This window comes from Dipodomys spectabilis, unplaced genomic scaffold (assembly GCF_019054845.1).
Source record: "Dipodomys spectabilis isolate Male_0828 unplaced genomic scaffold, ASM1905484v1 ptg000018l, whole genome shotgun sequence".
NCBI lineage: Eukaryota > Metazoa > Chordata > Mammalia > Rodentia > Heteromyidae > Dipodomys > Dipodomys spectabilis.
In genome coordinates, this window is record NW_024870695.1 from 18,489,300 (window position 1) to 18,504,338 (window position 15,039).

The 15,039-nt window shown below is 39.0% G+C and overlaps 1 pseudogene; it reads left to right on the top strand.

Moving 5' to 3' along the window:
* Positions 1-14,030: 14,030 nt before the first annotated feature.
* On the top strand, positions 14,031-14,284 carry LOC122103451 (annotated as a pseudogene).
* The last annotated feature ends 755 nt before the right edge of the window (positions 14,285-15,039 follow it).

Consider the following 15,039-nt stretch of genomic DNA (forward strand, 5'->3'; position numbering starts at 1 on the left):
ACAAGGCCTCTCTCCTACCCTGCCTCTGACCGATTTCCATCACTAGGCCAGGAAAAGGAAAGGGAACAAGAATGAAAAGCATAAATGAACTGTATCTTCTGTTTTTTTTTCTTCAAAGAATGTATTTGTAAGCTATTTTTCAAAATATTAGTAAGTTTCCTAGGAAATGGTCCAGTCATTATTGTTTTGGCATTGCCAATAGGTGACTGACTCTTATTTGTGTTCCATGGAACAATAAAAAACAAAGAGCTAAGGAACTGATATACAATAAGAGGTTAGAAAATGCATGTGCAAATACTAGACAGACACTTGTATGGGATGCAGATCTCCCAGCTGATCTAGAAATCTAGTATTACAGGGTGGGTTGCAAAGGGACTACAGTGGTACCAGTGGAGTTGAGAAAGTCTGCAGTCTGTGTTCTCCAGAATATGACATTAGATAGTCAACTACATTTACTAAACAGCATCCTTATACCAGATGTGCATATATATAGTTAATTATTAAATATTAAATATCTCTCATAGATCTCAACACCTATTTCAAACCACATACAGAAACATAGTAACAAAAGAGCTGGGCATTGACACAGAAACAGAAATAAAGAATAATGAAACAAATGACTCAGAAATAAATCTACGTAACTACAGCTATCTGCTATTTTACCCATGGACCCCAAAACGTGTTAGAAAACAAAATTGCCTCTTTAAAAACTAGCACTGGGACTGGGAAGGTAGCTCAGTGGTAGAGTGCTTGCCTTGCATGCATGAGGCCCTGAGTTTGATTCCTCAGCACCACATAAGCAGAAAAAGCTGGAAGTGGTGCTGTGGCTCAAGTGGTAGACCACTAGCCTTGAGCTGAAGAGCTGAGGGTCAGTGCCCAGGCAGAGTTCAAGCTCCATGACCAACCAAAACCAAAAACCAAAACCAAAACCAAAAAAAACCCTAGTACTAAGGAACATGGTGATCCACATATGAAAGACTAAACTAGAGCACTATCTTTACCTTGTCCAAAATTCAATTCCCAAGATGTCAATGTAAGACCTAAAACACTAAAATTTGTACAAGAAGCCTATGGAAAACTCTTGAAGATATTGGGATAGGCCAATGTTCATATAGAGAATTGACCAATACAACTGAATTAAATTGACACATTTCACATCTAATAAAACAGTTTAAAATGAAAAGTCTTAACCCACTGACTGGAGAAAAAATATTTGTCATTTCGTCAGATCATGGATTAATTAATATCCAGAAAACACACTGAACTCAAAATTTAAACATCCAAACAATAAGATCTCATTAAGAAGTGGGCAAAGGATTTAATCAAACAGACATTAGAAGTACAAGTGACTAACAAACACATGAAGAAATGTTCAAAATGCTTCGAGATCAAATGTTATACGGGAATGCAATCATAAGGTACAGAGAAGCCCCATTTGAGAGGTCAAATCGGGAGTCTTTTTTAGAAAGCCAGAGACTGCATGCAGGTATATTTCCCCAAAAAACTTGCAGCCTTGAGTATGCTTACCACTGCTAGAAAACTGAGCCATGAAGGTAGAAAAGCAAAGAAAGAGCAGAAAAGCAATCCAAACAAACCTGATCAACTCTAATGGACAGCTGAAGAGAGATGTCATGGTAACCTGAGGAGAGCCAGGAGTCATAAAGTAAGCTGGTTGGGGCCTAAATAGGGTCATAGTCAGGGACAGAGTCACAGGGAGATCAAGAGTCTTTTCAGTTTATGGCACAGGACTGGCAGATCCAGTAACCTATTGTCCAAGTCTCTGCCTCTAGGAATTCAGGCATGCCCATCACCTGGAGGTGGGACTTAACCTTCATTCACCAAGAAGACAAGATGGCACCCAATTCCCTATCATGCACTACCTTGCCAAGATGGTGCTTATTAGACCCAGTGGCCTTATTTCACAAGGAAATGCAAACCAGAACTGCAGTGAGGTTTCGTCACACCCAATCAGAACCACCCACAGTCATTAAGAAAAGCACCACAGATTCTGGCAAGAATGTGGAAGAGGGAAAATAAAGGAACCTTCTTACATGGTTAGTGGGAGTAAATTGGTTCAATCATTATGGAAATTGTTATGAAGCTTCATCAATAGTCTAATATGACCATACGAATACCATTCTTAGACATAGATTCAAAGAATAAAAATCCACATTCAAGCCATATACCTGAACACCTATGTTTATCACAGAACCACATATACTTGCTGAACTGTGAAATCCACACACGTGCCCGACCTCCAATGACTGGATCAACAAATGTGTTATCATACACAACTGAGCATTGTTCAGACAGAAAGAAGAATGAAATTATGCTATCTGCAAGAAAAGTGATAGAATTAGAGATAATCTTATTCAGTGTAAACTACTAAACTATAAAGCCAGTTATGTTTTTTTTTTTAAGTCATGTACAGGATCTAGATCTAAGATGTTAAAAAAAAATCACAATACGGAAGTGGCGCTGTAGCTCAAGTGGTAGAGCACTCGCCTTCAGTTGAGGAGCTGAGGGACAACGCCCAGGCCCAGAGTTCAAGCCCCACGACCGACCAAAAAAAAAAAAAAAAAATCACAATAATAATTGGATTTGGATACAGATGATGAGTGGGTATTTTTAATAGAAGTAAGAGTAGGAAATAGAGATGGTTCTTAAGGATAAAGAAAAACTATGTTATGTATATTTGTAGGGAGATATCATAATAACACCCACTAACTACTGTTTTCAAAAGGAGAAGTTGCAGGGACAGTAGTTAGAGATAAAATAAGGAGTGTTTAAAAGAGCATGTACACATTTAAAATAAAGTGTACACATCTTGGAATTTTCACATGAAACCTTGTATGACTATTATTGGATCCTAAAGTAAATAATTTTTAAAAATGATAGAAAAAGTAAAGGAACAAAAGATTATGTGTTTTGATAATGGCTAAGATAGATTTTGGAAGGTCTACAGAAAACATTTCTCATGCAATGAATCAATATATTTTGAAACTCTAAGAAGAATCATAAATGTCTTTCTTTATCTGATTTTATCTTTACCTCATTTTGACTTTAACTCTTGCAGGAAGACCCTTTAACATTAAAGAACAATTTACTCCTTAGGATAAATAGCAGAGAAAATGGTGCAGACTTTTGTTTTTAATAGTATTCCTCATAGTATGTGACTTTTTATTTACTGTAAGCTAATTTTACATCCTTTAATTCATTTGTTACAGTGTAAAACTTTATTGGAATTAATTGTAGCCACATGAAAAAGCATTCATACTCACTTAGCTACTCTATGCTATTCTGGGCACAGATTTCTTTTTTGCCTTTCACTAGCATAAAGCTCTTGCTCTCTCTCTCTCTGTCTCTCTCTCTCTCACACACACACACACACAAACACAATGAAATAAACACCTTAATCCATACTCTATATAAACAAGTAAACAAATGCACAGAGATATTTAGTATTTAGTCTAAATTTATGCTTTTGATATTCCCAGAGCATATGCTGTTTTGTTTTGTTTTGTTTTCACTTGACGTGTTGCAAAGTCATTTGATTGCTTTTACACTGAGCAGTGTAGAAAGCTACTGGGAAAGCCACTAACCTATTGTATTTGTTATCAGCATTAGAAAGGGTATACAAATATTTGCTCTCCTTCTACCTTAATAGTAATTGGTTTAATCTTTCCTTTTTTTTGTACAAACACATTTTTGTTTACCAATTAAGGGACTGTAAAACCGATTCAACATTTGTTTCTGACCCTGGCTTCTTATAGCCACTCCAGTGATGTAATGACTTTATTGTAATGACTTTATCCTAGGAGACTTTCCAGAATGTAATCCCCATGTGGTACCACCAGGGATAAAAATCTGGACTGTTGGAACATTATCTCTGTCAATAACATGGTTACTTTGATAGACCATTGGTTTCTTTTCTTCCCAGCTAGTCACTAGTAAGGTGTGCATTCTATAGGCAAACTCTTGCTCTATCCTTATTTTTTTTAAAGATGTTGATGAGGTCTAGTCAAGAAGAGACCTGTCAGTATTCTCCTTTTACCTGTGAAGGTTGAGACTATAAAAACAGCATGTAGAAGTAGTCAGAAGCCCCATGCATGGGATGTATTTATACCAACAACGAATTGTGCATGCTATGGTGAAATGGGAATTGAATCCCTAAGATGTCTTTCTCTGTTAAAATTAGAGGAATGAATCTTTACAAATACCGTCCCACAATAATCATTGTTTTGAGGAACGTCCACAATGCTTTCCAAAGTAGTTGAACAAGTTTACACTCCCACCAACAATGCAGTAAGGTTCCCTTCTGGCCACATCCCCTCCAGCATCTGTTGTTATTAGAGTTCTTGATTATAGCCATTCTAACTGGGGTGAGGTGGTATCTCAATGTTGTTTTGATTTGCATTTCTTTTATGGCTAGAGAGGTTGAGCATTTCTTCATGTGTCTATTGGCCATCCTTCTTTCCTCTTTAGAGAAGTTTCTCTTTAAGTCTTTAGCCCACTTATTTATTGGGCAGTTGTTTCTTTGAAGACTTGTTGTTGGGGGATTTCATTTTTTGAGTTCCAGTTATATTTTAGATATGAGACTCTTGTCCATTGTATGGCTAGTGAAGATCTTCTCCCAATCCGTGGGCTTTCTATTGATCCTGCTAGCTATGAACTTTGCCATGCAGAAACTCTGCAACTTCATGTAATCCCATTTGTCCAACCTTTCTTTGATTTGTTGTTTCTGGGTCTCTATTAAGAAAATTTCAGCCTGTGCCAAGGAGACCTAGGGTTTCTCCTATTCCATCCTGTAATGTTTTCAGAGTGTCTGCTTTGACTCTGAGGAGCTCCCCTATGACCCAGCAATCCCACTTTTGGGCATTTACCCAAATGTTCACAAACAAGACCATACTAAAGCTACCAGCACAGCTATGTTTATTGCAGCATTATTTACCATAGCTAAAATATGGAGCCAACCCAGATGCCCCGCAGTAGATGAATGGATCGAGAAAATGTGGTATATATACACAATGGAATTCTATGCCTCCATCAGAAAGAATGACATTGCCTCATTTGTTAGGAAATGGAAAGACTTGGAAAAAATTATATTAAGTGAAGTAAGCCAGGCCCAAAGAAACATAGGTCTCATGGTTTCCCTTATTTGCAATAACTAGTATATGTCTGAGTCAAGCAGAAAAGGTCAGATAAGTTAATGTTAGGGGAAATGAACCCCAAGATAAGTATTCAAATGTGTTTTTTTCTTTCATGCAACTGTTTCTGACATATTTATAAGATGATTTCTATGTTGCTTTATATGTCCCTCCCCCACGGTATAACCCCTGCTTTCACTGTCTTTGATGTTGGTATAATTTGTGGAAGGGAAGGGCAAAAACAAATCGTTTAACTAGGGATACAGGTGGACCCATTGCAACAATGAGATGTACAAGTCGTTATGTCAAAAACCGAACTTTACAACTTCGGTGGTGGGGGGAAGATCGAGTGGGGGGAGGAGGGGGAGGAGTATGGGAAGGGATGGGAAGGGGAAACAAAGAAGAGGCAACAATGCTTGATAAGAAATGTACTCATTATCTTGCCCATGTAATTGTAACTCCTCTGTACGGTATTCTCACAATAAAATTAAAAAAAAAAAGAAAACAGTAAAAAAAAAAAAAGTCGTTGTTTTGAAATGCCAGTCCCCTCCCACTGAAATGAGTATTCATTCTCTCCGATGTCCATTCCAGACCTCTTCTATTCCTTCAAGAAACTTTCTTCCTTACCGGGCACTGGTGGCTCATGCTTGTCATCCCAGCTACTCAGGAGGCTGGGATCTGAGGATCACGGTTCAAAGACACCCTGGGCAGGAAAGTCCTTGAGACCTTTATCTTCAATTAATTACCAGAAAACTGGAAGTGGTGCTGTGGCTCAAGTGGTAGAGTGCTAGCCTTGAGCTGAAGAGCTCAGGGACAGTGCCCAGCCCCAGCCCCACGATGGAAGGAAAGAAAAAATAAAAGAAAAATCTTTCTTCCTCGAGGGTTCTCTCCTGTTGCTGAGATTCTGTTTATGTCAATTTCCCCTTTAATTTCGAAAGTAAGGTTGAGTCAGGTAAGGGCCAGTGGCCTTGCAGAAGTGAGAGTAATACACTGTTCTGGAAGAGGGAAGCTATGGAACATGGGAAAGCATGGAAAGCATTTCAGCTCAACAAGTTGAAGAGAGAGGAGCTAGAGTAGCTTTACCCTCTCCTGTTCCAACAGCCTCTGTTCCAGCCTCTGTTCTTCACAATATTTACACCACTCTCCTGGATACTTCAGACATTTCAGTTTATGTGACCCAAACACCCATTGGGCTAGGACAAGTGAGAGAATATGCTAAAGGCAACGAGCCTGAGTTCATTTAACACCATAGACAAGTACTCCATCAAAGACCCACTTGTCACCCATTGAGTCACAAAAACTCCAAGGTCTTGAAAGTAATGTGTTTCCAGAAGGTAGTCAAATGCCACTGAAGAATGAAGTTCAGAGAGACATGAGAACAAGCAGGGAGAGACGTAAAGGCTCTTCTTGTAGCATCATTGGTGAAACATGACTAGGACAGGCACAATTTCATTGGCAACAGAGTCAGAGAAAGTACATAACTCAGAATACATTGAACAATTAAAGCTGACATAGATCACTGATGCAAGGGAGAGGAAAACTGAGACACTAAAGAAAATTATGAAAATTATGGCTTGAAAACTGGTACAGATTATAATGCCCTTTGCTAATATAAGAAAGAGGATAACGTAGAGCTGAAATTTAACCAGCCTTATTCCACTGCATTTCCCACATTTAGCCTAAGACATAAATGATAATTCTTTTTAAATATCACTTATCATAGATGCTAGTGGTACAAAAGGAAGATCTCTGACCTTTGATATTCATAAAGCCTGCCTGCCTGCCTGCCTGCCTTCCTTCTTTCCTTCCTTCCTTCCTTCCTTCCTTCCTTCCTTCCTTCCTTCCTTCCTTCCTTCCTTCCTTCCTTCCTTCCTTCCTTCCTTCCTTCCTTCCCTCTCCCTCTCCCTCTCCCTCTTCCTCTCTCTCCCTTTCCCTCTCCCTCTCCCTAATTTCCTCCCTCTCCCCTCCCTCCCTCCCTTCCTCCCTTCCTTCCTTCCCTCTCTCCTTCCTTCCTTCCTTCCTTCCTTCCCTCCCTCTCCCTCTCCCTCTCCCTCTCTCCCTTTCCCTCTCCCTCTCCCTAATTTCCTCCCCCTCCCCTCCCTCCCTTCCTCCCTCCCTCCCTCCCTCCCTCCCTCCCTTCCTTCCTTTCTTCCTTCCTTCCTTCCTTCCTTCCTTCCTTCCTTCCTTCCTTCCTTCTTCTTCTTTTCCCTTTCTTTCCTTTATTTTTCCATTTTGGATATAGAGTCTCTCTAAATAGCCCCAGCTGGTCTTGAACTCATGATGCTCTTTCCTTAGCTTCCTGAGTTCTGAGATTACATCAGTTGGATGTAGTGTAACTTACAATTTTGTCAGAAAATGGCAAACTTCTTGGAAACTTAATTTCTCATATCTAATTTGCATTTTACATGCAAATAAACAATTACAATTTAGTCCCATAATCAAAGGAAATAGCTTAATAACCTGGAGATTCACATTGCAAAGTCAGTTAAGCTCCAGAGAGTTAAGTCTCATATTTGTTTTGACCTGTAAGGTTCATAGAGATAAAGAGGAAAAAAATTGTTTATACAAAACACAAAAACAAAAAGCCAAGCAAATCAAAACAAAGCCAAAACCCATCAGCCTTGTAAGAGTATTACTGCTTATGGGTTGTGAGAAAGGTTGGCAACTGCTTCACTTTGTCAAAGGTGATTAATGATATGGAACATTTCTCCCTAAATTTAAAAGCTGTTAAAGTACAAGGGAATATTACAATATATCCAGGCAATTAGAAGCCAGCAGGTTTTGTAGCTTCTAAGATCAGGGGCCTAGAGTTCACTCTCTGAGCTGTGTTGAAGAAGGATTAACTAGCTCTGCCTTGAGAGACTGTGTTTGAAGATACTAATCTTTAGTTCACAAGCTTTGCTGTTTGAAATGGGAAATGATCGTGAACATTCATGGACATCTATGCGTCTGATCAAGGGCGAGGCAGGGAGACTGCTAACTGTGGTGGCCACGATAATTTGTTTGGTCTCAGATCCTCTGTAAAAGAGAGGAGTTGACAGAGAAACTCCATCTTGTGCCTACTCCAGTAAAGCCCTCCTAATTGGTAGCCAGACCCTGGCAGTTAAGCAATCATCCCAATTATCCAGAGCTAGTGTGCTGGAGGACATTTGGTTTACAGGGAGTCGTTGTTTAGAAAAATATCAGCTCACACCAGTAATTGGGCAATGATTATTGACCAAATTATATGTAACAGGGACATTTTACAGGAAAGAATGGAGTAGAAGCGATATAGAAGTTTGCTGATAGAGGGAAGAGTTACTCTGGCACAATGTGTAAAAAGGGCTGTTGATGTGCAAGTATGAAAATAAAGATTTCTCCTTTTTCCTTAGATGAATGCCAAGCATAACAGGTTGATAATTCACAGCAAAGCCATCTCTGGGAAAGAATAAAAGGTTTATAAAATGTTTTATAGTTCACAAAGTAAAGGCAACTTCTCCTGGATTGTTTTGCCTATGGGCCCACCAACTTTATGACTGTTATTACATTCTATTTGCAAACTCTCTTTATTGAAGCACTTAGTACATTTTGTCCTCAAAACATTACATTACTTTATATTTTAACATGGCAGTGATTTCTCTTATTTTTTTTCATAGAATAGGGCATAATGTTAAATGTGTTGTTGAGTAGCTCTCTCAAACTTGTTATTTCTATTTAACTGAAATTTTAAACTATATTATAGTTTTTGTGTATAATGTATGCCTGTCTTGGGGCTTGAACTCTTGTCTCTTCACTCTGTCCCTGAGCTTTTGTGTTCAAGGCTAGTACTTTACCACTTGAGCCACAGCTCCACTTCTGACTTTTTTTGTGGTAATCTGGAGATAAATGTCTTACAGGTTTTCCTGCCTTGATTGACTTTGAACTACAATCCTTAGATCTCAGCCTCCTAAGTAGCTAGGATTATAGGTTTACAGGACTAACTCTATTGCATTTTAAGGCAATATCTTCTCCACCAGATTTCTGACTCTTGTTACCTAGGCTTTTTTTTTTTTTTTTTTTTTTTTTGGCAGTCATGGGGCTTGAACTCTGGGCCCTGAGCTCTTCAGCTCAAGGCTAACACTGTATCACTTGGGCCAAAGCACCACTTCCAGTTTTCTGAGTGGTTTATTGGAGATCAGAGTCTCAAGGACTTTCCTGCCCAGGCTGGCTTTGAACCTCAATCCTCAGATCTCAGCCTCTTGAGTAGCTAGGATTACAGGCATGAGCTACTGGCTCCCGGCATACCTAGGCATTTTTAAATAAATCAAACCATATTTAAAACAAACAACTTTAAAACAAATAAATGTCTGCATTTTCAAATTCATCATCTGTTTGACCCCACTGTAATCAATTTTTAGTACTTCAGAAAAATAGAAAAGAAATAAGCTATGCATTTAAATTACTGACATGCATGGGTTCCATGACCGGTGAATTTTCTGTTGTAAAGCTAGGGTAAGCTATTTGAGTCCAGATATTTTCCTCTTTCTATCTTTCTTAGCTTTCCTGGCAAAGCCATTCCATCAGTCCTGTTTAATAATCAGCCAGGAAAGGAGAGAATCAGTTATGTGATCATCACATGATTGTTTTAAATAGCCTAAATAACTCCAGGTCTTTTGTTAGGTATCTTATTACTTTGTCAAAGTCTGAAGTCCTGTACCCTGCAAACGTTCCAGCTGTTTAGTAGTTTTGTGATTTTTTTTCCTTAGCAATATAGGAAATTTAATTTCATTATGTTAAGTAACCTCTGGGCAAAGGGGAAAAAAACAACAGTCATTTCTTGATTGCATGTAGTCTGGCACAGTTCCTCTATATATCCTATCTGCATAATGTCTGTTACTTATATTTATATAACACACCCAGAACATGTCTATTCACTACCCATTGCCATTCCAAAAATACCTATAAAGAATCGAACAAAAAACCTCAGCCTATGATCCTGATAAGGCAGTGCCTCCTTATTCCTGATGACTGAGCACACTGTACTAATCTTTCTCTAGTCTCCTATCTTCCCATCAAACCCATAAGCGTGGGAGAATTTACTTTATCTCCTCACCAGAAGCTGTGATCTTTTACTTTCCAGTTGTCATGTGAAATCACATTAATTTAGTCATTAACACAATGTCAGAGAGTAAACAAAATGTGATTTTTCTCATGGTCCAAATAAGGACATTAAAAATCAGAGAAAACAGTGACAGATTCGTGACATTAGTCCAACTCTTCCATGCCTACAGCCCAAATTCTTATTTTTAGTATTAATTTTCTTAGCCCTATAAGAGTTCTTTTATTAGGTTCACTTTATTTTTTTGTACATTTTCTATTGTAAAAATACTGTACAGAGGGGTTACAGTTACATGAGTAAGGTAATGAGCACATTTCCATTGTAACGATGAGATGTAGAAGACACTATGTCGAAAATGAACTTTACAACTTCTTGGAGGAGGGGTGGGGGAGGTGGGGATGTTAAGGGATAAACAAAGGAGGAGGTAACAGTGCATGATAGAAAATGTACTCATTACCAAATTCTTTTCTCTGAAACTTGAAGTCTCACTCAGAGAAGAGACGCCTCCACAATCTTCATTGTTTTGAGTAGTCTGTTGATTCACAGCAGGTACACCCAGTCAACTAGTTTTTAACATCTATTCCACTGAACTTCGGGGTCTTCCTACATTCTTCCTGTTACTAAGGCCCCTCCAAAGAAAAAGCTGAAAAACAAAATCACAGCTGGCCTCAGCAGCTGCAGCACAAGTAGTTATTGGGACAATCCTTTGTCCTAGGAGCAGTCACAAAGATGCTGGGAGCCAGTTTCTCTGAGCCCTGTTGCTGATATTAGAAGGCAGCCAGCCCAGTGCTGGTTTAATTCAGTGGCAATAACATCTGCATCTCATCACTCACTTCCCTTAACGTGGAGTCCTGCATGCTGGCAGTAGACTTTTCAAGTTGATTCTTTCTACCCCTATACCCAAGTCAATGAGATACACTCCGAAATACCAAACTTGCCACTCAACTTTGCAAGTAAATATCCATTTTAGTAGTTACCACTCCACAGGGCACACAAAAGTTGTTAACTTGAGTTTCCACTGAGCATTTGAATGAATAGATAGTTGGGTGGGATTGACTGATGTTAGCACAGGCTTTAGTTGTCCACAGTGATTCAGGTTGAGAACTTGAATATATTTCCATCCCAATGGCCTCATTGAGACTCTTGTGGCACAAAGCAAAGAACACTCAAGCCGGAGTCCTTGTTCCAGACCTATTGGTGTCTGAATAACCAGAGATGAGTGTCTTTATCTTTCTAATGCCTGGGGAAAAGGTCATAGATACCCATATAATTATTCTATTGCAGAATTCTGGTGTGTAATGAGAATAAATGTCAAGGTGATTTCTAAAAACATTGCATAAAATAAAACAAATGTAATGCTGTATGTGTGTATATTTATACATATAGATGTCCATATATGCATACAGAGAGAGGGGAAGGAGGGAGAGAGAAAATATTTACTTACACCACACCTAATATCAGAAATAGGGAATGGGAAATACACTAAATATCAGGAATAGCCTTTGTTGTCAAGATACTTATAAAATAATCATGGCAGCAAGGCAGATGTGAAATTATTATTGAAAGCACAGAATTCCACAAGTGTATAAGAAGCCGAGCAAGCTGTGCAGAACACTAGCCGTTAAACTGGATTTATAACAGAAATCTAAAGAAGACTTTGCAAAAGATCATAGTGTTGTTCCAACACCCCGATAAAGTAAGTACATCTGAAAGTGTTTCAGAGTTTGTGTGCATGCTGGAATTAATATCTTTCAAGAGTAGTACCAGAGTGGCCTCCTAAAATCATATGGACTGCTGTCTCCTCTTGAGTGTCCTGCACTCTTTCTTTATATGCATCCAAGCTCTCCATTCATCATAGGACAGATGACAATGCATAAATCATTGGCTTCAGCCTCAACAAGACCATTTCTTCTTCTGTGCCTTGCAATGTTTCCCTTCCATTCCTCAGTGCTCGCATTTTTGTTTGAATGGCCTGTTTCTGATTTCTTCTTTGTCTTGGGAGTTATTTTTTTTTTTTCTGCCTATGTGACCTAACTCGGCCTAACCCAGCTTTCTGTGAGCCAGTTTCAGCTTTTCTCCAAATCCAGGGAGGTTGCAGCTTTCTCTTCTTCTCAGACCTTACAAGGATCACAGCAGACAGACTAACCTCACCAGCTACCTGTCAATACTGACCCTACATCTTCCCACCACAAGAAGGAGAAAGGAGTTATTTCTGAATTTTGCTAAGTGGATAGAGATTTAGATCGGAGGGATGAAAGTTCAATAACTCTGTCTTTATTTACCATCTCTAAAGAGCTGTTTTTTTTTCCCATCTCTTCTTGTACTTTTCTTAGCTGCTAGGTTCCTCTGTGAATAATTCAGAACTTGGTTACTGATAGTAAGAAATCTTTGGTGTTTCATAGATAAACAAAGATGCTGTGAAACTGGAAAGGTTTTAAGAAAGAGTAAGTCAGGAATCCGAGCTATGTAAACGGAGGAGAGAGGACAAGGAAGTTTCAGAACTTGGGCTGAGAAGAGCTCCATCAATGGAATCCTTTTGTGATTCAGTTTCCTGACTTCTAAAGAACAGAAGAAACATAATAGGTCAAAAATGTTCTCATTCTTCATTAGCAGGAGACAAACAAGTTCACCAATTAAAATTAGAAGTAGGTTCGATTTGCTATGTATTTGGAAGTGAAGAAATTCCACGTAGGTCAGGAACAAAAGTAATGGATAGGTTTTAGAGTGTCCCTCCCTCCCAGGACTTCTTCCTCTCAAAATAAAGTGTTCCTTCAGTGCACAGGATTATGTCATATATTCGAACACTGTAAGAACTGTACAAAACATCTCATATTGGGCTGGGAAGGTGGCTCAGTGGTAGAGCACTTGCCTTGCATGCATGAGGCCCTGGGTTCAATTCCTCAGCACCACATAAGCAAAAAGAAAAAAGCCGGAAGTGGCACTGTGGCTCAAGTGGTAGAGTGCTAGCCTTGAGCTGAAGAGCTGAGGGACAGCACCCAGGCCCAGAGTTCAGGTCCCACAACTGGACCTCCCCCACCCCCAAAAATCTCATATTGTTTTTCTGTGAAGGTAATTTTATACCTATCAGAGAAGGGGTGCTGTGTATCATTGAGGGCTTACATATAAGGGGCCCGGTCCAAGACCCTGAACCAAGTTTGCATTTACAACCATTTTTGTTTTTCTTAAATTAGGCATAAGTTTTTGACCCTTTAAAATTTGAAAGCTATATTGAATCAGATCTCATGAAATCAAGATATAAATCTGAAGTGACTGGTGGAAATTGACATGGATAGTAAGTGGATTTTAATGACTAGCTCTCAAAAATATCAGTTGTTTCTGGTGGGGGGATAATACTGCTGTTAATAGCAGTTAATCATAACTGAGTTCTTATACGGATAGGAAATAGCCATCTAATATGTACAAATTCCCAATAACATGATATTAAAAACTCACTATTGATTTGTTACTGTAGTAAATTGGTTAGTAAGAAAATTATGCACATGATGGCCAGATGCTGGTGGCTTGCCCCTGTAATCTTGACTAGTAGTCAGGAGGTTGAGATCTGAGCATCGCAGTTCAAAACAGCCTAGGACAGGAAAGGCCATTAGACTCTGATCTGCAATTAACTACCAAAAATAAACAAGAAAATAAATAAATAATAAAACAGAAGTGGATCTGTGACTCAGTGGTAGAGGGCTAGCCTTGAGCATAAAAAGCTCAAGGGTAGTGCCCGAGCCCTGAGTTCAAGACCCAAGACTGAAAAAGAAAATTATGGCCTTTTTCCTCGTTGGACCTGTGGCAGCAAGATGGGTCACTAGCAGCTCTAGTGGCGTCACCCCGAAAATTCGCCCAGGGATCTCGCTCTTGCCGCATGAGCTCTAATCTCCATGGTCTGATCCAGACGTATGGGCCCAACGTGTGCCTGCACTATTTCCGCCAGTATGCGAACGGCATCGGCTTCATTACGTTGGACTAAGTGATCATCCTTGAATGGACTATCCAATACATCAAGCCCAATGAAAGACCATATTTGTACATAAAATAAAAATTCCAGAAGCCTTTAAAAAAGATTATGGACATGCGTCCTTACTATCAAGAAACTAATTGAAAAGGAACAAGCATTCATGATCATATAACATCATGAGAGAACTGAAAGAAAAAGGCACAACTATGCTTGAGAATGGTTAGAACAGTGAAGGCATTCTTTATGCTAACACAATGGTGGAAACACATTATTATATATTTTCCAAACTCATAGCATATACAACCCTAAGAGTGGGCTGTAATGTAAGCCATCGGCTTTCAATAATAACAAATTCAATGTGGGCTCATTGGTTGTAACAAATGGAGGGAGATGATCCCAGCAGTACAGAGGTTGAAGCAGAAGGATTTCAAATTTAAGCAAGACTAGGCTACATAGTAAGAGACTGTCCCTAAAGGCTAAAGGCTAGGGATATAGTTCAAATGTAGAGTTTTTGTTCAAGGCCATGGTTTTGATTCCTAGCACCGAAGCAAAAAAGAGCAGAGATTTGACAGTAGTAATGAATCAGGATCAATGGCATGTAATCCCCTCCAGCTAGTAAGTGGCCTATCTAATAATTGAAACTGAAATCTCTTTTACTTCAGAATTAAGTCTCTTTTGTGAAATTCTTTCAAGATAAACCTAGGTCTGATAATCTTGCAAGCCTAAGCAAGATGACTCAATGAATACTTTTGGGATCTTTTCCCTCTCTTTTTATCTGTCAAAGTTAGGACGAATAATTGTATTACTTTTAATTCCTAAAACCCTCAACAGTACTCACTTTACCTATGTAA